Source organism: Giraffa tippelskirchi, chromosome 2 (assembly GCF_054371585.1).
Source record: "Giraffa tippelskirchi isolate mGirTip1 chromosome 2, T2T-mGirTip1v1.2.pri, whole genome shotgun sequence".
In the NCBI taxonomy this organism is placed as follows: domain Eukaryota; kingdom Metazoa; phylum Chordata; class Mammalia; order Artiodactyla; family Giraffidae; genus Giraffa; species Giraffa tippelskirchi.
In genome coordinates, this window is record NC_137276.1 from 107,917,171 (window position 1) to 107,942,274 (window position 25,104).

The 25,104-nt window shown below is 48.4% G+C and overlaps 1 protein-coding gene and 1 long non-coding RNA gene across 4 annotated transcripts in view; one reads left to right on the forward strand and one right to left on the reverse strand.

Annotated features, from left to right (window-relative positions):
• Positions 1-15,614: 15,614 nt before the first annotated feature.
• Positions 15,615-25,008, reverse strand: LOC145538260 (uncharacterized). The gene is made up of 3 exons (XR_014076741.1): positions 24,756-25,008; positions 18,475-19,039; positions 15,615-15,859 (listed from the first exon to the last, which is right to left on the reverse strand). It is a non-coding gene; the product is annotated as an uncharacterized LOC145538260 (long non-coding RNA).
• The window catches only part of PKNOX1 (PBX/knotted 1 homeobox 1), a 45,486-nt gene continuing 43,724 nt past the window's right edge, over positions 23,343-25,104 (forward strand). For 2 of the 3 annotated variants that reach the window (XM_081569983.1, XM_081569985.1), the window contains exon 1: positions 23,343-24,806. The gene's annotated coding sequence lies outside the window, so the exon portion shown is untranslated. The remainder of the gene's footprint in view (positions 24,807-25,104) is intronic. The other variant, XM_081569982.1, reaches the window with a different exon arrangement.

Below are 25,104 nucleotides of genomic sequence, written 5' to 3' on the forward strand. Positions count from 1 at the left end.
GAAATGAGATATCTGGTTTTACTCTTTTAAAAAAAAAATTAGAAAAACTGGTAATGTGTTTGAAATATTCTGACAAAAATTAGGGGAAGAGCTGAGCTGCAGAGATGAGAAAGAATAGGAAAATGATGATTGCTGAAGCTGGGTGATGGGCACCGGCAAGTTCACTAGTCTGTTCTCCATGATTTGTTAAGTCCCTGGGAACTTTCACTTTTACAAATCCTACTAGTTACATGGACAGTAAAATTGAAAAGGGAGACACTTGAGGCAGAGAAGAGACAGGTCACGGCAGTGCCTCCAGGCAGAGGGGTGGTGTCCGGCTCTCCAGCCCAGCGCCTCTCAGTGGGGTGGCCAGGTGACTGGGAGACCTTGATGGCCGCAGCCAGCTGCCGCCCTGAAGGACCCAGGCCAGTGGTTTGTGAATGTAGGTATCTGTAGTCTGCAGTGTGCACTCCCGTAAGTGTGGGTGAGTACATGTTTTCTTCAGACTTAGAAGCGTTAAGAAGCATGTTGCGGACTTCCCTGGTGGTCCAGTAGTTAGGACTCTGCACTCCTAGTGCAGAGGGCATGGGTTCCTTTGGTGCTCAGTGACCTGAGATCTCATCTGCCACAGGGTGTGGCCAAAAAAAAAAAAAAAACCCAAATTAATAAACTTCATGATTTAAAAAAAGAAGAAGAAGCAAGTTGCTGTGATGATAATCACATGTCTCTATTTCTTGGTTTATCTGCGTTTGCCATTACTTGACACAGTTCTTCACTTTGAGGAAATTTTCCTGCAACATATCTCTAAATGGGGCTTCCCAGGTGGCTCAGTGGTAAAGAATCCGCCTGCCGATGTAGAAGGTTCAATCCTTGGGTTGGGAAGATTCCCCTGGAGTAGGTCATGGCAACCCACTCCAGTATTCTTGCCTGGAGGATCCCAAGGACAGAGGATCCCGAGGGGCTACAGTCCATAAGGTCACAGAGTCGGACATGACTGAGTGACCACACACAAATCTCTAATACGTTTCCTTTTCTATTTCTTTTCCATGCATTTGGACCTCTAACCTTCAGTGATACCGTGTCATTTCTGTCTGACCCCCACCTACACCATTTTCTAACTCCTTTCTTCTGAGTGTGTATCACCATGTTGTTTGGTGGGAGAAGAACGAGGCCGAGGCAGTGAAATCCAGCCACTCGGAGACCCAGTGAGCTCACTATGACCCAGGACTGGGAAGCGTGGTGGAGGCTGGGCTGACCACACAGTCCCTCTGCCTGTAACTAGCACAGAACAAGGGGATCAGGGTGGCAAGACAATGAAACTGTCACAAACCCTGACTAAGGATGAGTCCAACAAGCCCAGGAGCCTGGGGAGGCAGCAGGCAGGGGGAGGCAGCCTGGAGGCCGAATGACTCGACTTTCAGAGTGAGTTAGTCGGGGCCCAAAATAGAAACTCCAAGAACAGCCGCTGGGCTCTGCGTGGCTCACAGGGGCTGTTTCTCGATTTAGTGGGGTTTTTAGGAACAAGTGTCTCTTGAAAAGAGCGTGTTTCTGAGGTTTAGCAATTCCTTCTTTTTTACTTCAATTTCTCTCCATCCATTAACAGTTAATAATTTCATGTTTTTTATTTTTTAAAGTGTCAGGTGAGTTCTTTACATCTGATGGGTTCTTATACAGAAGAGATTGTAAAAATTAATATTTAGAAATTTTGCAATTATTTTAAAATTTAAATTTATTTTTTGAAAAAATAAAGCTTTTAAAAAACAGTATTCAATCTTAACAAAAACCTAATTTTTCTTAAAGCATTTTTTTACAAGTCTTACTAACCTACTTATAAAGTCTAATTTTAACAAATACATCTAAACTTAAAAATAAATTTTTACTGGATATGCCTTTCTTAGTGACTTGTATTGCAACTATTTTTTTCGGTTAGTTCCTATATCCGTGAATGACTAGTACTTAAGGCTAGAAGAGGTTCAATGAAAATTAACAGCAAAAAAAAAAAAGAGAGACAGAGAGAAAGTATAGACCCTACCAAAGATGGTTTCAGGTTTTCTGGGGCCTGAGTCTTACAGAATTTGGAGAACTCTCTCTCTTTTTTTTTATGTTGCCTGCGGCAGGTCTTAATTTCAGCATTTGAACCCCGAGTTGCGGAACGTGGGGTCTAGTTTCCTGACCAGGGATCGAACTCGGGTCTCCTACGTTGGGAGTGTCGAGTCTTAACCACTGGACCACCAGGAAAGTCCCTGGAGAACTCTTTTAAACAAAGACAATGCAGAATTATGAATTCAAACTAAAGTATGAAAGTGAAAATTATTTAAAATCAGAAAACATAGCTTATAAATTTTTTAAGTTGGTAGATGCCATAAGCCTCACAAAATCCAGAAAAATAACATGATATTTCGATCAATGCCTTGATATACGCACTTGACTGGGTGAAGCCTTGGCTGGTCCCCCACTCCCCCCAGGAGGGGCCTGAGGCGTGTCTCCTCAGCTACAGAAGTGGGTTGGGGGGGCCACCTCTGGGGCTGGGGTCAATGTCCAGCTTGCACATGTGCTGTGATGATGGCCAAGTACGTCTCCACACACAAAAGCCTCAGCACTTCCTGTTAAGCTCATCTAAATATAACACGTACGTGTGGGCAGGAATGAGTGACAGCAGGCAAGATTGCCCCTCTCCCCTCTTAAAAAAAAAAAAAGCATAGATTTATAGTATCCAATTATCTTTTGGCAAAAATCAGTGACTGTTTTCCCCACAAGTCTGGAGAACACATGAAACATTCAATTTTCTCCAGTATTTGTTTCTCTTACTTGAGGTTGTTGCCTTGATCTGTCAGAGGCAAGTGAGGGCTTCTCAAGTCTCCTTGAAGTCACGCAAACTGTGCAGCTGAGCCACACGCTCACCACATGCTTCCTCTCGGGAAAATACAGAAGATGCCCGGGATGGGGAGGCCCCCATGGGTCCTGCAGGCACTGACTCGCAGCTCCGTGATGGGCGGACAGCTGAGTGGGGGTCTCAGACCTGCCAAAGGTTATCTCCCGGATGAAGCCGGGAGCCTTCCCTTCGGCCGGGGGAGGGGGTCTGACTCTGAGTCTGCTCTGCTGACCGAGGACACCTGTGCTTCTTCCTCACTCGGACATGGAAGGGTCGAGCTCCGTGTGACCACTGTTCTCACGTCCCCTCTCCCAAATACGCAACGTCCCGACAGCCAAAACTCCTGTGTCTAACACTACATTGTGTTCCTCACAGAAACACACATACAAGACCAGGGGAGATGGGAGTCCCGCTGTGGGGTCCTGGAGCCTTGACTGGCGGGGGTGTCCTCTGACACTGTGAGTTGTTTCCTTATGGGAGATTTTGTTTTTTTTATATCCCTGGGATGGTGTATAGGAGGAGGCTTCCAGAAGGGTGAGAAGCCAGGCTTTCTTCTGCCAGGGGGACAGGATGCTGGTGAAAGGGGAGTGGACCAGGGCAGGGGCCCACCGCAGGCTTCTCTAGACATTGGGGTGCAGGAAGAGCCAGGGGAAGGTGAGGGGTGCTGACTCCTTCCCTCCAAACCACCTGAGCCTCTTGACAGCATTCCTGCAGCACTCACACATATGAAAATACCTCCCCCTTATACTGATGGGCTTGACACTTACAAGTCAAGGATTAACTAAGTAACGCTGGTGATGGAACAGTAAACCTGAGGTGCCTCCTCTGCCGGGCAGAGAGTGAAGACAGAAATGGGTGCCCCAGAAAGTGGGCTGCTCGGGATCCAGGTAAGCAAATTCTGCCCACACTCAAGGAGAGGATTCCACAAAGGTGTGGATAGTAGGGCAGCAAGAATGATTAAAGATGTGTTAGAATTATGCCATGACAGATGGGGATGTGAGCACAAATTCTCTGTGTGTGTTCCTTTATCCATTTGGGTCTTTGAAGTATGTGAATTCGTTACTCAAATATAGAATTTTAAATCTTTGAAAACAATTTTAAAGAAAGAAAAAAGCGATTCTTTTTTGCAAATGAGGTTGAAGATGTCTCTTCTGTTGACCCCACCTGCTGAATGTGGGATGTAGCAGGTAGAACAAGTCAGGGCAGACTATGCCCAGGGACAGCAGTGCCAGTCTCGCATCTAAAACAGGCAACCAGGCAAACACATAAAAGGGCAAACTTGAGAAGGCCAGGAAGAAGCTTCTTTGTGCTTTCTTAGGTGGTGGAGGCCTGACCGACCACCTGCACCCCCTTGGCAAGAGCTGCCTCCAGGCTCCAGGGCCACAAAGCGACTTCCTCTGTCCTGGGACACCCAGCCCTGCTCCGGAGCAGGACCAGCCCTCAATGGATGGAGTCTCACCTGCCACCTTGGCTTCCCTAGTCTTTTGTTCTTTCTTTTAAGCACTGGTGTTAAAATCTCACAAAATATCCAAACGAATCAGAGCCCAGGTTACAAGTCGATCTTGATGTTTTTAGTTCATCAGAAGCTTTGCCAAGGTTTTTAAAGTGTGAGGCTTAAAATATATCATCCTTTGCTCCAAGCCAGCTGGGAGAAGCCCAAGGAGAACACCGTCTCCCTGGAAGCATATGGCAAGTCGCTGCTGCTGGAATAGGGAGAAATCAGAAAAGAAACGATGCTCTGGCGCCAAATAAAAATGTAGGTTTATTGCACTGAAATAGAGCTTCACGCCACCAAAAGCTATTCTCAAACTTTTGAAAGGACAGAGCTGATGAAAACAAAGGAAAGGGGAAAAGGATTGCTGAAGCCTGACATAGGTGCTGGGGACTTGAGTGTCCTACCCGAGATGCTGACCAGGAAGGGAGGGAGGCAGACTTAGGACAGAGGTGGCGGTGTATGCAGTGCAGCCAGGTTCATGTGGGGGATGAGCTCCAGCCTGGGCCTGGAGTTCCTTCAGGCAGCTCTTTTTCTTTATTATTTTTAAAATTGATTTTATTGAAGTATAGTTGATTTGGGCTTCCCAGGTGGCTAGTGGTAAAGAACCCACCTGCCAATGCAGGAGATATAAGGGATGTGGGTTTGATCCTTAGATTGGGAAGATCTCGTGGAGGAGGGCAAGGTAACCCACTCCAGTATTCTTGCCTGGAGAATCCCATGGACAGAGGAGTCTGGCGGGCTCTAGTCCATGGGGTCACAAAGAGTCAGATATGACTGAAGTGACTTAATATGCACACACACATTTGACTTATGATGTTGTGTTAATTTCTGCTATATAGCAAAGTGATTCTGTTATGTTTATACATTCTTTTTCATAACAGTTTACCCTGGGATATGGAATATATATATTTGAAATATATATATATTTGATATATATATCACTTCGTGATATATGGTATGACCTGGTTTATCCATTCTCTATAGAATATATGTGTGTGTATATATATATATATATATATATATTTTTTTTTTTTTTTTTTTTTTTTTTTTTTTCCCCACTCAGTGTGTGAAATCTTAGTTCCCGACCAGGGATGGAACCCACACCCTCTGCAGTGGACACGCAGAGCCCTGACCACTGGACCACCAGGGAAGTCCCTTTATATAACAGTTAGCAGATCCTTTTCTTGCTCATGGCTTTCAGTTCCCATCTTTCCCCCTTCTCACTGTGTCACCTAGCCCGTTACAGCATTGTGAGGGCATCATCAGGTGTCCCGTTGCAAACCAAACTCACCTGAATGCGGGGGACAGCTTAGAGAGCTCGTGGGGGTTTGAACCACATTTAAGGCCTCTTTTTCAGCATCTTTCGATGGTCCCTGTATTTTTGCTGAGTCTTTTGGTTATTCGATCTGAAACGCATCTTTCTCTTTTCCACACTGTCAGCATTCCGAGGGTTTCCTCTTCTCTTTCCTCCTTTCACTGAATGTTAGATTTGTTTTTAAGGATTTGACAACTCAGCGAGAAGGAAATTTTCTGTAGTGTCACTGGATGGTCATCGTTTAGTTTTGGGAGTGGGAGGGTCCTTAGGAAAATATGTGGACGACAAAAGACTGCTGGTGGTGTAATCGCAGAGGTATTAGGTTAATATATAATGCATAAGTCTGTGTAATGGATCGTTTCTATTCATCATAAAATTTTCAAATGACTCGCAGCTGTGTGGCCCTCGCAGCTGTTCCCCCCTCACTAATGGCTTCGGGCTGTGACTCAGAGAGGAATTCCGTGCCAAGGAATCTGGCAGCACCGCAGTCCTTGATATATTCCCAGGGAGGGGAATCACTCATTGTCAGCAGGGGTGACTGCGACAGAAGAGTAAAAGGCTGCGTGGGGAGGACTAGTGAGGAAAGAGCCCTGGGTCCCAGGCATGTGTAAGAAGGCTGCTTCGACCTCAAAACTCCTACCATTGATTTACTTCAATCTGTTTCTATTCATGAGGTCTGTTTTTTCCCCCTGGGGCAAAGCAGAGCGGCCTGTGAACACAAGCCCCAGGAGACAGAACTGCACTGGGAAAGTGGATTCCCCCAGCAGGCCGCCCGCGTGCCCCCACCGGCTCAGCGCAGCGTTTGTCTGAGGTTGGAGTGTGCAGCCCTGGAGAAGTCCTCAGGCCCCCACGTCCCAAGCCAAGCTGCTTAAATTTGACCTCATAGGAATCGCCAAAGGGTGGCAGAGAGAATGCTGATTTGTGGGCCCAGGATGGGACCTGTGAGGACAGAACAAACAAAAGAGGAGACTGGTTTTATTCAGGTTGCTGCAGTCAGGGGAGGCTGTGATCCAAAAAAGTGAAAGTGTTAGTCGCTCAGTCAAGTTTGACTCTTTGTGACCCCATGGACTGTAGCTACCAGGCTCCTCTGTCCACGGGATTCTCCAGGCAAGGATAGTGGAGTGGATGGCCATACTCTCCTCCAGGGTATCTTCCCCACCCGGAGATCAGAGCATCCCAGTAGAGTGATTCTGGGCTGGATAGGCAGGGTCAGAGAGGGAGGGCTCGGTTCACTGAATGGAAATGTTTGTCTCTGTGTCTAGCTGGTTTCACAGGGACAAAACTCTGCTCACTGTGCATGAGACAAAGAACAGAGGGTCTGTGTGTAAAGAACATCTTCTGTGAGCCCTGTGGGAGGCTTGAGAACTCACAAACAGCCTGTCTTACCCAAGTTGTGGGGCAGGGGTTTCCTGGGGCTCAGCACCAACAACTTGCACTTTAGACAAATGCGCAGTGACTGAGAGGCAAGTGGGACTGGATCAGACATGGAGAAACTCCACTTTGGGGCATCAGAGTGATGCTGGTGGGTTTGTGTTGCCCTGGCAACACCCCTGGCATCTCCTGGTCCTGAGATGACCTGAGACACCAGTCTGTGGGTGGCTGGTTTGTCTGGAGTTTGCTGCTGTCGGCCCTTGAGGTGGGTCTCTCACAGCTGACTCTCGGGGGACCCCAGGCCCACAATGGAAGAGGGGCCTCACCATCTCTGTTGCACAGACAGTCTGGGCGTGGACGGCCTGGCCTGCCAGCTGAGGACTCGTGCACTCTGCCCTGTCCTTAGCGACCTCTGCTAGTATTCCCCTCTCACCCCATCTTGGTTTGGCAAGAAACACTCGGGCTCCCCCACAATGCGCCTTAGTGCTGGGCAGGTGGCTTCTGTTCCCAAAGGGCACAGGCTGCTTCCTGCTGCCCCTCTGTCACCCCCACTGCCGTCCCCACGCTGACTGGGCCCGCACACACAGAGCCAGTCGTCTCAGGACTGTTCTGTCCTGGCTGCCAGCTGTGGTCAAGGGATGTTCCCCACGTGCAGTTATCAAGAGCTGAGAGCCCTCAAGAGAGGGCAAGGAGGGGGCATTCCTGGAGCCCGGAAGCAGGCTGTGGCAGGGGGTGGGGGACTTGGTGCCCGTGGTGACCCGGGCATAACCCCCTCGCTTTCCAGCTGCTCTCTGACTTCAGATGGTACCCACATTGATCAGCCCACCTGGGCAGCAGAGGAGGAGCTCAGGGGCAGCCGGGGCAGTGGCCCCTCAGGGCGCAGAGCAGGAGGGGGTGGGGGTGGGCTCCTGGCTGGGGTGTGGGGGTGGGTAGCATCCCCGACTTCACTATGAGAACCAGTCTGGCTTCCTCCTCCCCCATAAATGTGAGAGCTCTCTGAGAAGAGCACCTCTTCCAGAGGACAGGGAGGGCCCCTGGGGACATGAGAGGTTTTCATTTCAGCAACTACATTTTTATGTTTGCTTCTATATTTGAGCTTCTAATGACGTGTGCTATTTGATAAAATCTAATACAGGGACTTCCCTGGCGGTACAGTGGTTAAGACTCTGTGCTTCCACTGCAGGAAGTTCAGGTTCGATCCCTGGTCAGGGAACTAATATCCCGCATGTGACCACAAACAAATAAAAAATAAATCTAATATGACTGTTCTGTTTCCAAAGATGTGAAGCAGCGACAGGAGAGATGCTAGGGCGGCTGGCCCAGCCCTCACCTGCCCCTGGCTAGAGGCTGGGCTGGAGGTCCTGCCTCCCCTCAGGGGGTGGCCCCCAGGCCCTTGAAGTGCTGTTCGGAGACTTGAGGGTGGTCTCAGGACTGCCCTGGACCGGTCCCTGGGCCCTGGGTGAGTGGGCCATGTGACTCTGACACCAACCCCGGGGTCAGTGCAGACCCCCAGAAGACCGCCCTCACTCTGGACACCAGCTGCACTTTGGGGGTTCCAGGCCCCTCGTACTTCTGACCAACTGGCTACATATTCTGGGGTTCCCACCACCCCCTCCAAAAGTGCTGTCCTGATGACCACAGAGTGAGGTCTGGGAGGGCACACGTTCGGCCCCCTGCACCCAGTCATGTGAGTCGCCAACTTAGACACTCATCTGGAGTGTCTGGAGTTCTTATTAGGGATTTGTTATAAACACACGAGTGAACAATTGGTCACGTGATTGAATCCAATCTCAGCCCCCCTCCCCTCTCTGGAGGTCATGCAGCTCAAAGTCCGCACTCTCTAAACCCGTGGGAGGTCTTTCAGGCATGCTGTGCCTCCATCCTGAAGCTCTCAGAGGACACAGTTGCCTCATTAGCATAAACTTGGGTGTGGTCTCAGGGGTGAAGGCCCCCTCCCAGGAAGGAAGATGGCCAAACATCCTGTTATACAACATCTGCCAGGGGGCACCTCAAGGGACAAAAGGAAATTCCCAAGTCAGCCCACAAGCCTCTGGGAGCTGCCAAGGAAGCCACAGCCCTCTGTGGGGAGGCCGGCCCGTGGCGCAGATATCTGGCAATGTTCCCTTGAGGCCCCAGCACCCAAAACTCAACAGAAAACCCCAGACACTCTGGATGTCTTGGCAGGAGGTGGTGTTTGCTGTCATTCTCCTCGTAGGAATGTTGGGGCTGCCAATGAAACAACAAAAACAAGTATTTTCAGGGTTGCAGTTGGATAAAAGTTCACATATTTACTCTTTATGACTCCATATGTTTGGATTTTACATAACATTCTTCTGAGTAAGTGTAACTTTGGGCATTTAGCTTCCTAGTTATTCTTCAGAGCAGCTTTGATTTTTTACTTTCAGGGAGTGAGCTCTTAATTTAAATACTTGTGGGCTGACATAACTCTCTGTGATGAATCTGTGAATACCTCCGGCGTTATGTCGTGGGTGACGTGCTCGGTGCACGACTAAGTCAGTCCGTGTGCAGAAGGTAGCTTCAGTTCACAGGAGTACTGTTAAGATGGAGAGAAAGTGGCTTCTGGTGCCAGTCTTCCCCCACAGACTCGGTATTTGATTTTGGGTGAGAGTCTTCACTTTTCAGTGCCTCCATTTTCCCATAAAGTGGAATTTTTAACACGTGCATTCTATTGTAGTGAAACAGTACGATGTCTGGGATTTGTTTTAAATTATGTGAGGAGATTGTAAAGAGTCTGCCTGCAGTGACAGAGATCCAGGTTCAATCCCTGGGTTGGGAAGATCCCCTGGAGGAAGGCAATGAACTCCAGTATTCTTGCCTGGAGAATTCCATGGAAAGAGGAGCCTGGTAGGCTACTGTCCATGGGGTCACTAATAGTTGGACATGACTGAGCGACTTTCACTCACTGTGTGAGGAGAGAAAAGGATGGGAAATAGATGAAACAGGATTGGCAAAACGTTGACAGAGGAATGGGTAAAGAAGGTGTGGTACATACATATAATGGAATATTACTTAACTACCAAAAAAATGAAATATTATCATTTGCAGCAATATGGATGGACCCAGAGATTATCATACTAAGTGAAGTATGTCAGAGAAAGACAAGTATATCATATGATATCACTTCTATGTGGGATCTAAGAAAGATACAAATGAATTTATTGCAAAACAGAAAGAGATTCACAGACATAAAAGACAAACTTACGGTTACCAAAGGGGAAAGGGTGGGGAAGGGATAAATTGGGAGTTTGGGGTTAATATATTCCCCTGGAGGAGGGAATGGCAACCCACTCCAGTATTTTTGCCTGGAGAATCCCATGGACAGAGGAGCCTGGTGGGCTACAGTCCGTGGGATCACAAAAAGTCAGACATGACTGAGTGACTGATACACATATTCACACTACTATATATAAAATAAACAAGGACCTGCTGCATGGCACAGGGAACTGTATTTAGTGTCTGTAATGGAAAAGAATTCAAAAAAAGAATTCAGATAATGTATATTATCATTCTGTTGTATGTCAGAACTTAACACAACATTGTAAGTCAACTATTACTCTAATAATAAAAAGCTGAGGAAAAAAGTCATAAAAAATTGGCAAAATGTTGATAATCTTATAGCCGAATGATGGGTCACACCAGTTCATGATACTCTCCCCTCTACTTTTAAAAAAATTATTTATTTATTTATTTGGCTGCTCCAGGTCTTAATTGCGGCATGTGGGATCTAGTCCTCTGACAAGGGATAGAACCCGGGTCCCCTGCACATTGAGAGCTTGGAGTCTTAGCCCCTGGACCACAGGAAAGCCCCTTCCTTCTACTTTTGTGCAAACAAAAATTTCCAAAATAAAAAGGTTGAAAAGGTAACAGTAACACCTGCCCCTGTGTACCACACGTGACCTGTCCTTAGAGCACATTTCGTCCCGTGGAGAAGGATGTCTCGTAAACAACACAAGACCAAGTTTGACTCCATGGCCCTCAAATGATTGCATCACACCTTGAGGGATTGTTGACAAGGAGACAGAAAGTAGACTAGAACCCAGGGGAAGCAGGGCCATGAAAGAGGAAGATAAAACTTTCAAAGCATCATTTGCTCCACAGGAAGATCTCATCTTCATATGACAAACTGGAAGGCCATCTGGGCAAACTGTTGATGTAGGAAATATATTTGCAATAGATAAAAAATGGGTTGCCCAGTCACTGATGATTTATTTCTGGAGTTCCACACGCATAACATTTCCCATCTTGTCAATGATCGATAATAAATACTTATTTATAAATCACTGGTTTCCAAAGGCAGATGAGCACAGTGAATAAAAACGAGATGCAAGGAATAAAGATGCATCCATAGAGAACTGAGGGAGAAGGGGAGGGTGGGGTGAATTGGGAGAGTAGCATTGACATGTACGCACCACCGTGTGTAAAATAGATACCTGGTGGGAAGCTGCTGTGGAGCACAGCGAGCTCAGCTCGGTGCTCTGTGATGACCTAGAGGGGTGGGATGGGGGGTGGGAGGAAGGCTCAAGAGGGAGGGGATGTATATATATGTATAGCTGATTCACTCTGTTGTACAGCAGAAACTAACTCAACATTGTAAAGCAATTATATCACCCCCTCTCAAACAAAAAAGGAAAAAAAAAGGAGATGCAGAAGCTGGTTAATTCCCACCAACCCATCTCACGGTGACACGAGGGGCTGCCCTGAGTGTGGGGAATTTGTGAGCCGACGAGAGGGGCTGATTCATCCAGGAAAGCTGTGCCCATCACAACACCGGGGCTATGTTGGAAGAAGTGTGCTTGGTGACTTGAAGAAAAGTGAGAGTCGCTCAGTCATGTCCTACTCTTTGGGACCCTATGGACTGTAGCCCGCCAGGCTCCACTGTCCATGGAATTCTCCAGGCAAGAATACTGGAGTGGGTTCCAGGGATCAAACTGAGGTCTCCTGCATTGCAAGTGGATTCTTTACTGAGCCACCAAGGAAGCATCAGAGTTCATGCTGCATTGTTGCAGACCAGCAAACCTGCCCCTGCTTGAGACTATGCAGTGGGCTTCTTACAAACGCCTGAGCTTTCTGTGATAGGACAGAGTGCATCAGCTAAAGACTGGTGCAAAAAAAAAAAAAAAAAACCTTCTGAAAGGAAAAGAATGCCTCAGGGTTTTATCAGGAGCATCCCTCCCAGGGACTTCCCTGGTGGCCCAGTGGTTCAGAAACTGCCTTCTGATGCAGGGGGTGTGGGTTCCATCCCTGGTCAGGGAACTAAGATCCCACATGCTGCAGAGCAACTAAGCTGCCACAACTAAGCTGCTGAGCAACTAACTCAACTGCTGACCCTGTGAGCTTACAGCCCATGCTTCACAGCAGGAGAAGCCATGGTACCAAGAAGCCCTCATTTGGAAGAGTAGCCCCACCCCCCACCCCCACTCACTGCAACTAGAGAAAGCCCTCGGGCAGCAAAGAAGGCCCAGCACAGCCAAAAAGAAGTAAGTTAATAAAAAATAATCATTAAAAAAAAGAAGAGGAACATCCCTGCCAGGTGAGGGTGTGTGTTCCTCCGCCTGAGCCACCGAAGTGACTGATGGAGGAGGGGGAAGCAGTAACTCTTTCAGGCCTCAGAAACAGGGACCCACAGCTGTTTCAAGAAATGATAATCATGGAAAAAGACAATGCGCATCTTGCTAAAAACGAACCAAAAATGTACCCCAAATTACTCTGTAGCTCAAGGCCTCCCTAATTCTTAAAAACAGAGAGCAAACATGTCTTCTGGAATTCAGGATGGCTAAGGGTTAGAACAAGCCAGGAGTGGAAACATCTTTGTTAGCAAACCCTTCAGCTGTGAGATAATAAGATATGAGATAAATAAGCTTACAGTGGAATCTGAATAAGTGAGAAATGCTTTTTAAAAGGCTTTGAAAACTTTTATATGTAATTGGGAAAAGCTTAGCTAATTATACAGGGTTCCATCTCATTGTTAAACAAGACGTCTGAATCCTGACCAGGAAAGCGTCTGTGTTCTTTGTTCACATTGAAGGCAGTCACAGAGGGTGCCCTGAAGAGGCAGTTAAGCCTGAAGAGCCCCAGCAGGATGAGGGCCCAGCCTGTCTTCATGGCCCCTCGGGGCTGCCAAGAGCCTTCAACTTGTCCGGACAGTTTTCTCCCCATATAAAGGGACCGGAGTTTTCTTCCAGGTGTCTAATTGCATGAGTACTGTTTTCCTGTAATAAGTCTATTTTCTTTATTCTTCCTACTGGCCCTAATATTTGCACCTAAGAGGAGTATATTGATCTGCATTATCTAAAACTGCATTTGGATCACGTAATACGTGCAGGTGCAAACACATGAGAGGCCACCCTGTCCGAAGGGCAGAGAGAGGGCAGTGCAGCCTGCAGGACAGCCAGCTGTCGGTCAGCCCGCCACCTACCCAGACTTGGTTCTCTCTTTCCTTCTCATTGAAAACACGTTATAGAAATAGCAACTCTGTTCCCTGATTTCTCAAGAGAGGGTAGACATTCATTTCAGCAAGATTCAGAAAAGAGCCAAGAACAAGGGGGCAAGAAGAAAAGAAAAAAATGTTTTGTTTCAATGCTCCTTTTTGTGCTAATTTTGAGCCACCTCAAGGGCAGGAGGACAGTGAGCCAGCTCCTCCACCCTCTCCCCTGGGCCTCCATTGTCAGCCTTACCCGGCAAGCCACAGAGACCCCAGGCCCTGCAAATGTCAGCACAGCCGGCTGCTGGGCAGGGTTGAGAGAGAGGCTGGCAGCCAGGCCACTCCCCCCCGCCTCACCTGTCTGTGCATCCTCTCTGATCCCTCTCCTCACTCACTCTTCCTCAGCCAGGCAGGTGAGCCCTTCCGGGCAGGACACCCTTCCCAAGGACCCTGATGACTGTGGGCAGAGAGGAAGTGGGACTCAAAAGCATGTCTTGTGAGGCTGAGCCCCCAACTATATCATCCCTCTAGGAAGAACATAGACACGAGCCCTCCAGGGTACTCCCACAGGGACCTTGCTGGCCACAGTAGGAAAGGACGGAATGGTGCAGTAAAAAAATGAATCCCGCTGCTCTCCTGGTGGCCTCAGTGTATAAGGACCTACATAGAGACAGAAAGGGGTCCTGTCTTAGAGGTCTCCAGAGAATCAGAACCAGCAGGATGGAGAGGTAGATAGATAGATAGACAGATTGTTGTTGCTTTTGTTGTTCAGTCACCCAGTCATGTCTGACTCTTTGCAACCCCATGGACTCTCTGTCCCTCACCATCTGCCGAAGTTTGCCCAAATTCATGTCCATGTCCTCTATAAAAGGACGAAAGATACATAGATATATGTATATACACATGGGGCTTCCCTGGTGGCTCAGATGGTAAAGAATCCATCTGCAATGCAAGAGACTGGGTTTTGATCCCTGGGTCAGGAAGATCTGCTGGAGAAGGGAATTACAATCCACTCCAGTATTCTTGCCTGGAGAATCCCATGGACAGAGGAGCTTGCAGACTACAGTCCAGGGGGATCGCAAAGAGTCAGACACAACTGAGGGACTGACCTGACCACTACACACCCATAGACACAGAGACACTGTTTTTAAGGAACTGGCTCATGCCGTGTGGGTGCTGGCAAGCCTAAAGTGTGCAAGCAGGTTAGCAGGCTGGAAGTTCAGGTAAGCAGTCTGCTAAGAAAACTCCTTCTTCCCCAGGGAAACTCAATCTTTCCTCTAAGTCCTTCAACTTGTTGGGTGAGGCCCACCTGCATTGCAGAGGGTGATCTGCTGTAATCAAAGTCTGACTCAAACATCAGCATCTAGACTGATGTTAGCACCTAGACTGATGTTTGACCACACAACTGGGCATCCCAGCCCAGCCCTGCAGACACATGAAACTAACCATCCCAAAGCCCCAGGAATCCCATCCAGATCCAAGGTGGCTGAGACCATGCCCAGTGACAGCCGCACACCCTGGGTCACCTCACAGCTCTGGCCTCATGTCTCCTCCATCCTGTCAGAGTGGGCACCTCCCTTAAAACAGGACCTGGGTGCTGGCTCCGGCCCAGTCCCCTGTCCGCCCAGAACCCCAAGCCTTCTCCTTCCTGCTGTGAGGTCTGCTCCCCTCCACTGCTGCCTCACTCCACCCTCTGGCTGATTATCATGTTTTGACTGTTCATTGACCTAGTCAAGAAATCCTCTCTCTCTTTCTCTTTAGAATACAGCACGATTATCATTCAGCCTTATAAGGGAAGGAAATTCAGCCCCACACCACCACATGGATGAACCCCCGAGGACACCGTGCCCAGTGCCATAAACCAATCACCGAAAGACAAACATTGCCCAACTCCCCTCCAATGAGGCAGAGACAGAACACAGAACTGTGACCCCCTCGCCCCCTCCGGGGGGGGAAGCTATCGTTCCGTGGCCCAGAGCCTCAGCTCTGCAGGATGGTGGAGCATTGTGGATGGAAGGGGTTGGTGGGGCCACCTGTGCTCACAACCATGGCCTGGCGCCTGCAGAGAGTCAGAAGAGCAAGCCTTGTGCTCTGCGTGCTCGACCCCAAGGGCGTGTGACACATGGTCCAGACACTGGGAGAGGGGGAAGTTTCCTGTCATCTCTGTTACTGATCCGTGGTAAGTTCCACTGTGGTGTGAGAATGTGCTTTGTACGACTGGAATCCTGGTAAATTCCTGGACAGCTGGGTGCACGTGCTGGCTGCTCCGTCCTGCTGCTGTTGTCACACGTCCACTGCTTGGCGACCTCCTCGCAAAGGATCTCTTACAGGATTACAGAACCGAGCAATTTGTAATAATTGGCACAGATGATACTTGCATGGTTCCTGTGGAGTGAGAGAGCCAGGGGGAGTGTGTGAAATGAGGGTTCTACTTCAAATAAAAAGAGGAAGGTCACACTGACCACTGAACACCTGCTTGGGACCTTGCACCATGCTGGCTCCCAGCTACAAGACAGTAAGCAGGGGAAAGATGGAAAGAAGACAACTTTGGAGAGGTCTGGCAGGTAACTAACTAGAAACCATTCCAAGGACATCATTCTCCCATGGGACACACACGCCTAACCAGCTTTTCTCAAAGAGAGGGCCTCCAGACCCGTTCAGGGATCAGCATGGTCAACATTCCTTTTAAAAATTAGGAGTCTGGGATTAACAGATACACACTACTATACATAAAAGAAGTAAACAACAGGACCTACCGTATAGCACAGGGAATTATAAATAACCTATAATGGAAAAGAATCTGAAAAAGAATATATATATATGTACATATATATATATTTATAACTGAATCATTTTGCTGTACACTTGCAACTAACACAACAGTGTAAATAAACTATACTTCAATTGAAAAATAAATGATATAAAAAAGTACTTATCTGATAATACTAAGACATTCCTTGCATTTTTCTGGGCCCCCGGTGAAGACCTGGCAGCGGCCCCTGCTTGTTTGTCCCTGGGCAGCTCATTGCCACACTCTCATCATAAAGGAAGGACAGTGTCACTAAGAATGTCCCTTATATAAATCACTTTCTTTATCCATTCATCTGCTGATGGACACCTACGTTGTTTGCATGTCTTGGCTACTGTAAATAATGCTGCTGTGAACACTGAATGCGCATATCTTTTGAATTAGTGTTTTTATAGTCTTAGGCTAACTACCCAGAAATGGAATAGCTGGATCATATGGTAGTTCTATTTTTATTTTTTGAGTAATCTTTTTTCTGTTATCCATAGTGTCTGCATCTATTTACAGTCACTACAACTCTGATTTTTATATTGGCTAGTGAAATGGGTTGGGCTTCCCAGGTGACTCAGTGGTAAAGAATCTGCCTGCTAATGCAGGAGCCACAAGAGACGCAGGTTTGATCCCTGGTTGGGGAAGATCCCCTGCAGGTGGAAATGGCAACCCACTCCAGTATTCTTGCCTGGAAAATTCCATGGACAGATAAGCCTGTCAGGCTACAGTCCATGGGGCTGCAAAGAGTCAGACATGACTGAGTGACTGAGCACAGACACGCTGAAATGGGTTAAAATTTGGAATAAGTGCAGAACTCAGGGAATTAATATTTTCCAAAGGACTAAATGGCCATGTTACAAAATCATGTGTGAGAAACAGATCCATCCAACCAGCCAGAGAGACCAGTGGGGTTTGGTCTAATACTAGGTAAGGTTCATTGCTGTGGTGCTGGAGTCCACGTGGCAATGAACCTGAAAGAAATGTCCTCATGTCAGGTGGAGAATCTATGTAAACTCTCCTCCATTATCCTGCTCCACACAAGGCCAAATTTTCTTCACAGACATCAACTGAAATGATACATTACAACAGACTGAACACAGAAGTAGACATGAGAATCCAGCTGTCTTCTATTAAGCTAGATGTTAAAAAGATTTGCAGAAATATGAAGCATGCCATTGTTCTCACTAATCATTTTTTTTAAATAATGATTTTTCATAGAATGCTATTCATCATTGAGTAACAGGGAATCAGGTTCTTATTGTAAGTCTAAATAAATTAATAAAATGTGTTTAAAGCAGTCTCTTAGTTTTAATTTATAATATAGTATGTTTTCATGAACCCCAAATCCAGCTATAAAGCGTGACAGGGCAGGCTCTGGCCAGGAGAGTTCAGGGTAGTATAAAGTGATTATTCCAACTCCTCTGGGAAATTTAACTTTAAACTTCCCAATTCCTCATTTTAGGAATTTCTTTTTATGATATATATAACCTCTTAAGTGTTTCAGATGGTAGGAGCGGAGAGAAAGACAGCAAAAGAAATTTGAAAGCAAAGGAGTCTTAAAAATCATTGCTACCACCTCACACCCACGAGAATGCCCACTATCAAAAACCACAAAATAATAACTTTTGGCAAAGATGTGGAGAAATTGCAGTCCTTGGGCCTTGCTGATGGGAATGTCAAATTACATGGCCACTGTTGAAAATGGTACAGCAATACCTCAAGCAATTAAAAATAAAATTACTATATGATCCAGCAATTCCACTTGTGAAACAAGTATCTGTACACTGTGTTCACACCAGCACTATTCACAGTAGCCACAGGGTGGACACAGTCCAAGTGTCCATTGACAGGTGAATAGATAAACAAGATGTGCTCTATTCTGACTATGAAATATTAGTCAACCTTAAAAAAGAAGGAATTCCTGACACGTGCTATGACATGGAGGAATGCTGAAGATACTGAGCTCAGTGAAATAAGCCAGGGTAGCCTTTGAGCAACGTTTAAACTCTTCAGAGCAAACAACAAAGAGAAGTTGAATTTTGCTTATTGGTTCCATTTCTCAGACCAGGAAGTGGGTGCACAGCCTGGCTTGGTGCTTTGGGCAGAGGTGGGTTTTGTCAGTTCATCTCCCTGGACCCCCGACACCGGTGGCCAAGATTAGAACAAAGTGAGCTCAGCCCTGCAAAGCTTTTGTTGGTGTTACCTTTGTACTTCAAGGAGAAACAGATCACATGCACGACATCACAGACCGTGCCTCTTGGCTGTGAACCTAATTTAGAAACTGGCCTGATCGCAAAGGAAGCTGAGGCAGCAGCTGGGTTTGGAAAGTCGCTGGTTGCCAACAAGCAGCCAGGTCACCGTGTCACTGGCAGCCAAGTGGCCCAAGGAGGTCAGATGGAGTCCTGCTGTAAAGGTCACCACCCAGCTTTCATCGGGAGCAGCCAACTTCCCGAACTCATGGTCGGTCTGTGGGGTGGGCAGTCGTCGTGGTGTGACCGTGACGAGACCATGGAGAGATGATTGCTGTGAAATAGGAGCTGCAGGCAAAACTTTGTGCCTTGGGCACAGCTGTTCTGGGCATGGCCGGGACAGAGCTGTTTCACTAGCAAAGTAGTCAAAGGCTGTGCACACAGGGAAAAGCCGGGAACCGCTACTGCTGTCCTCAGGTGGTTCTTCATGTTCTTTTTTTTTTTTTTCAACTGAACAATATAGTTCACGTAGCAAAAATCTAGGTGAAGATCGGGTATTACAGTTAAGACTCTGGGTGCCTGAAAATGACAAAAAGAAAATTGGTTTCACAGACTAAAAACATGAGTTTGTATCTGGGAACTTATTTATATAAAGAAGACTTAGTTTAAAAACTTGGTTAATAAAAGGTCAGGATAAAACTGGGAGAAAGTTGGCTTTTTGTAGTAGCAGCTGATATATATGTGTGTGTGTGTATATATATATATGTATATATATATGACAGATTTTATTTTCTTAGGCTCCAAAATCACTGTGGACAGTGACTGCAGCCATGAAATTAAAAGACACTTGCTCCATGGAAGGAAAGCTATGACAAACCTAGACAGCATATTAAAAAGCAGAGATATTGTTTTGCTGATGAAAGTTCGTATAGTCAAAGCTATGTTTTCTCCAGTAGTCATGTACAGATGTGAGAGTTGGCCCATAAAGAAAGCTGAGCATAGAACTGATACTTTCGAATCGTGATGCTGGAGAAGACTCTTGAGAGTCCCTTGGACTGCAAGGAGATCAAACCAGTCAGTCCTAAAGGAGATCCACCCTGAATATTCATTGGAAGGACTGATGCTGAAGCTCCAATACTTTGGCCACCTGATGCGAAGAGCTGACACATTGGAAAAGACCCTGATGCTGGAAAAGATTGAAGGCAAAAGGAGAAGTGGGTGGCAGAAGATGAAATGGTTAGGTAGCATCTCTGATTCGACGTACACAAATTTGAGCAAACTCCACAAGATAGTGAAGGACAGGGAAGCCTGGTGTGCTGCAGCGTATGGGGTCACACAAAGTTGGCAACGACTTAGTGACTGAACAACAACCAAAAATATTTTGACTCATGTTTCATAGTCTTGGCTTCATCTCAAGGGAGCATGCGTGGCTAGCATGCAAGCCTGGGAGACAAGGTCTACCACAGTGTTCCTGCCGCCCCCCCCCCCCGAATGCTTCCTCAGTAAGCATTTTCCTGATGATCAGATTTTAAGTTATTGACAGAGAGTTACCCAAGTAAGCCAGATCATTGTAAAAAGGGGAAAACTGGGCCCATAGAGGTACACAGTGAAAACACCACAAAGGCAGGAATCTGGGTGATACTTCTACAAGCCAAGGAACGCCAAAGGTGGCCAGTAAACCACCAGAAACTCAGGGAGAGCCTGGGACACATTTTCCCTTCCAACCTCAGAAGGAACCAGCCCTGTCCACACCTTAATCTTGGTCTCCTGGCCACCAGACTTGAGAGAGTAACTCCTGTTTAACCATGCAGTCTGGAGCTTCCCTGGTGGCTGAGTGGTAAAGAAACCACCTGCCAACGCAGGAGACGCTGGTTTGATCTGGTCCTGGGAGATTCCATAGGCTGCGAGGCAACTAAGCTCATGTGTTGCAACTACTGAAGCCGGTGTGCCCAGGCTCAGTAACAAGAGAAGCCACCCCAATGAGAAGCCCGTGCACCTCAACTAGAGAAAAGCCCAAGCAGCAACAAAGACTCAGCACAGCCAATAAATACAAACATAAATGAAATTATTTAAGTACACGCACTCACACGCAGTCTGTGGCACTTTGTTACAGTGGCCCCAGCAAAGTAATACACTAGTGTATTACTAGTATAAGGAGACCTGGAACAAGCAAAACGTTTGCTGGGCATCTCCAGTGGGAAACTCTGCTCTCTTTAGAGCTCAACCTTCTGGGTTTTCTGATTCCAGTTTTTCATTGTCTTTGAGGTATTCTACAGTCTAAGTTGTCAGGAATGGGTGACGATGCAGATGTCCCTCCGTTGCGGACTATGTGATGAAGGGACAACCTTCACCTCATGGCTCTCAAATCCTTCCACTCAAAGCCAGTTTTGCACAAATTGCAAGTTCATGCCAATATTCCAGTCTATATAGGTGTTTGTTCTTCGCATTTTCCTTTGAACAGGCTGTGACATCTTACTGTTCCCTCAATCAATCAATGAGCTCAGGAAGCTGTTTGCCACCTGTTGATTGCATGTCTGCCTGAGAGTCATGATTCTGTCTTGGCCCAACATCATGCTTTAACAGTGCCATGGCTGCCATTTCCCTGCTGCATTGGGCTGGGGTCCTCAAGGAGCCCGTGTCGCAGGTGAGGGCAGTGTCTCCTACCCTCATCTTTTAGGGACTTCATTGTTGAACTGTCCTCTGAAGAAAACTTGGGCTCAAACCTGAAGAACCATGGGCACTGCATGTATGCTGGGGGCCTTCCTAGACAGCTCACTGCTTCCCCTGCAGTGATAGAATCCCCAGAGAGATGCACGACCATCCCCATGGAAAGCAGGGAACTGGATCTCAGGGAGGTGAAGTGGCCTCATCTACATTCACGTGACAAGTGGCAAAGCCACTTGTCCACACCCAGCACTGTAGACTGCAAGCCCAGGGCTCTCCTGACTACACCAGTGTCTCTTTTACACAGAAAAAGAAATGCCACGTGGGCAGGCTCTAAGATGGTCCTGGGGGATTCTTTCTCCCTGCTGTTTGTGTCTTCCTGGTTCCCCCTCCCCTTGTATTTGGTAGGACCTAAGACTTGCTTCTAACTAATAGAATAGACAAGGGTGATTGGAAGATGCTTCTGGGATTACTTTATACAACATTGCAACTTCAGTCTTCCACGCTGACTCTCTTCCTTGCTAGCTTTGATAAAGCAAGCTTCTGGCTCCTCTTCTTCTCTCCATCTCCTCTCTGGAGAGGTCCATGTGACAAAGAAACTGAATAGGCCTCCAGCTAAGAACCAGCAAGGACCTGAGGCCCTCAGTCCATCTGCCCAAAAACATGTGAGGTTGGAAATGGATCCTTCCCCAGTCAAGCCTTCAAGTGAGACCACAGCCCTGGAGGCCACTCATGACCTGCCCTGAGGCAGAGGACCCAGTCAAGTCATGCCCAGATTCCCGAACCAAAGAGACTGTGAGATAATGTGAGATAATGTATGTTGTTTTCAGACACTAAGTTTGGGATGATTTGTTACAAAGTGATAGATAGCCAATACACCATGTATTAGAAGCACTGGTTCATGCATTCAACAAATATTTACTTGCCAGGTATTAGCTTGGGTGCTTGGCATACATCAATGAACAAAACAGAGTAAAATTCTTGGTCTTCTGGAGCTTAGATTCTATTATTTATGTGTGTGTATGGCAGGAGTGGTGGTGGTGGTATTGGACGATAGACACAGTAAATAAGTTACATGGTTATATGGTTGCTTTGTACATTACATGTAAATAAGCTACATGGTTATACAGTTACATCAAACCCTACATATAAATAAGTTACATGGTTATACAGTTGTATCATATGTTACATGTAAGTAAGTTACACGGTTATACAGCTACATTGCAAGCTATATGTATCTACAGAAGTACCATAGGAAGAGGAAGCAGGGTAGGGAATGGGTTGGGAGTTTGCAATTTTAAACCTCTTTTGAGAAAGTGAAGTTGAGAAAGACTTCATGGAATGAGAGAGAGCCATGGAGATACCTTTGAGAAGAGTGCTTTAAGCACAGGAAATCAGCAGTGCAAAGGCCTTGAGGCTGAATCACACTTGGAGTGAGCTAGGAGCAGCAAGGAGGCTGGCTGGAACAGAGCAGGTGAGGGGAAGGCTTTTGCTCTAAATGAGATGGGGAACTCTTGGAGGGGTTGAGCTTAGCAGTAATGTGGTCTGACTCATCGCTGGTGACTTCCTGCTCACCTGTGCAAACTGAAGTGGCTTATTCTCTGCCATGCTGTCTGCCTTGACAAGCCAAGAGACTTGTCCTTATTTGTAGGGTTTTTTTCCCACTCATTTTTCTTACCAAAGCCCCAGATCCCAGCCATCCTCTAAAGATGGCCCCAATCCTGCCTCCCCGCAGCTCTTCCAGCTTTCACTTTGCAATCTCCCCTGCCAGTGCAGCACCTTGCACCCCATCCTGGCTGCCACAGGCTTTGTGCACTGTCTCACATGCTCTGCCAGGCAGGGTTCAAGGCTCACCTTTCCCCTACATTCTCCCCCACCTTCTCCAGCTTGAGACAGAGCTGCATGGAGCGGGGCTCTGTCTGTCCCACTGGCACCTCAGCAGAGTTCTTTCTACCTTTCCCCATGGGTCCTGCAAAGCCCCTTCACCTGCCTGCTTGCTCCCACCTTCCCTCCTCCCCTTCTGGCCTCACAGCACCTGCTGTCATCCAGGTAGTTCTATAAACAATTAAATGTGACTTTTTACTTCATATACCTAAATGTGGTCCTTGGGGAAATAGCAGCAAGTCTTTAACAAAGAAATTGGGAAGAAAGTAGACAGAAGCGCCTGTTGTGCACAAACCTTTCTTAATTGTTAATAAACCACCCTGGTGCCACCACTGTTGGGGTGGGGGAGGCCATGGGTAGAGGCAGAGGAAACCAAAGGCCCGACTTCCACCTCATTTTTATTTACTTTTCCTAAAGCGGGCCCCCAGATGTGTGAGCCTCCGGGCCACAGTGTCACTGACGGCACTTCTAGCCCTTTCTCCTCCGGAGCTGGCCCCATGAAGAGAAGGAAAGGAAGGGCAGGCAGATCATGGGGGGTCCGGGAAGAGGAGGTCAGGCGCAGAGGCCAGACAAGGGTGCAGGACCTGGGTCTCAGCTGTCGTGGGACTTGTTTTGGGCCATCAGGGGACAGCACATCCCCAGGTTCTCCTAGACAGAGACCTCTGCCGCTTCACACACTTGATGGGAACCGGGTGAAAGCTTCAGTCCCAGGTGGGGAGAGGGTGAGGCCAGCCAGGCCAGGGCTGCTTCAGGGTGCCTGTGAGCAGTGCCATCGGTTGAGGCCCCAGCCGGGTATAATAACCTCCTGTCCCTGCCTTAAAATTCTTAATGACTCTTGAACAAGGGACTGTTCATTCTGACTTTGCACTGGGCCCTGCAAACACAGGTAGCTGGTCTGCAACACTGAATTGTGGGGGTCCCCTCCCTCCAACTCTCCACTGGTCAGCGGCTCACTGCACGCCAGCTCAGGCGCTGCTATGACAGCCTTTTCTCTGGAAAACGGAGCATTTCTGCAGGACCACGCAGACTGCCTGCAGCTTCATGGTGCTGGTAGAGTCCTGAAGACTTAAGAGGGAGGTCCTTCCCGGCGCCTCCCAACTGAACCACCAGGCATCCTCCACGAGTTCCAGTCCTGGGTCCTGGGGCAGCGCGAGTCCTTCTCCAGACAGAGATCCCACCGGGGAGGAACGTTTCTGTAGAAATGGACAGCCGTTCAGATCCCGTGCCTCTGCAGTAGGAAGGCCTTTCCTTTTCCTTAACGTCCTGGAGGGCAAGGCCACCGGAGGGACCCGCGGGGCCGCTGCAGCACCGTGTTTGAAAGTCCACCTTGAGATACACCATACTTTCCGCGTCGCCCTAAGGGGTGCCACTTCACTGGCAGACGGGGCCTGCGTGGGCCACCTGGGGACAGGTGCCTGACGGCAGAGCGCGGTACCAGAGGCGAGCCTGCAGCGGCGGCTGGAGCCCAGACCGCGGCTGAGGGCACCGGGGATCAGGTTGGTGGCTGGGCACTGCCGCCTCTCTCGGGGCGCACGTGCGCAACCTCCGGGAAAAAAGCAGGGGACTGCCTCGGACCTCAACACAAAGGGGGCGCCGCGCAGAGTAGGGGCCTGGGCGCCAGACGAGCGCACCGCCCGGCCTCCGAGGACAGCCCGGGGCTGGCCTGCCCTGCATCGCCGGGGCGCGCGTTCAAGCAGATGGTACGGCCCGCCCTCCCCGCCTGACCATCGCGGATGGTTTCGCCTACCCAAGCCTGCTCCACACACCTCCGCCGATCTCCGAGGAAAGAGCGAAGCGGGTATGGTGCTAGCAGGCCACACCCCCAGACGCATACTAGTGAGGCGGGGCTCGCGGCCTGCGGGGCGGACCGCTCTTCGCGCCGCCGCGCAGCGGCTGGGGGCGGGTCCCAACTGCTAGGCGGGGGCGGGGCCGGCCACCGCCCGCCCCCGGCTCACTCTCCGCCCCCGGCGCCCAGGCCCCGCCTCCAGCTGCCGCGGCGCAGGGACGGGGCGGAGCCCGGGACCCGCAGGCCCCGCCCTCACTGTGAATATTGATGCGGCGCGCGTCGGCGTCGCCCTCCTCCCATTGAGCGAGGC